Raw genomic sequence first — 914 nt, 5'->3', positions numbered from 1 at the left:
CTCCTTCACAAATCCTCCTTCTGAAGGAGGTTTGCAGGAGGGAGGCTTTTTCCTCTTCTACAAAACCAAAAAACATTTTAATTACTTTATATACTGTTGGGTAGCTTGTGAATTCATCCTCAGGGATAAAAAAACAAAACAAAACAAACTTATCTTAACCAATAAAAATATATTCTTTAATAATAAAAATAAATTACAAAATCAAAATTGTTTTTCAGCTGGTATTTCGTACTGTTAATCAGAATTTGTAAAGCAACTTTTATTGGAGTAAAAAGTACAATATTTGTCACTTTACTGCAGTGGAGTAGAATGATAAAGTAGGAGCAGGTGGAAATAATAACAGTAAATGACAAGTACTGCAAAACTGTACCGTTAAGCACAGTACTTGAGTAAATGTATTTTGTTACTTTCCACCACTGACCTCTGTTATTTCCAAAGGCAAGGGGCACAATTTATCTCAATCTTAACAAATGACATACAGTATTTTCAGGAAATAGTTGTTGCCTCTGGTGCTTTCAAAGTTAGTTTATTATTTTGACACAAAACTGTCCTCTCAGAAGTCGTGTTAAAGTGGGAAGCTGTGACGTGAGTGACTCGGGTACCAAAAGGCTATAAAATGATCGGTATCTTTTCTCATAGTCCACAATCAGGAAGTTCATCTAGGGTTTAAGAAGCAATGAAGTTCAAAGGCATTTCTCCATTTCACCTTGGGGATGTACAGACATTCTGCCGTTCATGTATGTTAATGATGGAAGGAGGAAGGAAGCCAGGTTGGTTTTCATCAGCTGCACAAAAGAAGAAAACAAAGACACGCCTTCTTTTAAGCCCACATACTCAAACAAATTATTTGACTAACTGATATACTGCACAGTGTTTCTTGCGCAGTATCGACCTTCTGACAGAGAGGAGCAGCT

The sequence above is a fragment of the Chaetodon trifascialis genome, chromosome 2 (genome assembly GCF_039877785.1).
Source record: "Chaetodon trifascialis isolate fChaTrf1 chromosome 2, fChaTrf1.hap1, whole genome shotgun sequence".
In the NCBI taxonomy this organism is placed as follows: domain Eukaryota; kingdom Metazoa; phylum Chordata; class Actinopteri; order Chaetodontiformes; family Chaetodontidae; genus Chaetodon; species Chaetodon trifascialis.
This window is presented reverse-complemented; position numbering follows the sequence as displayed.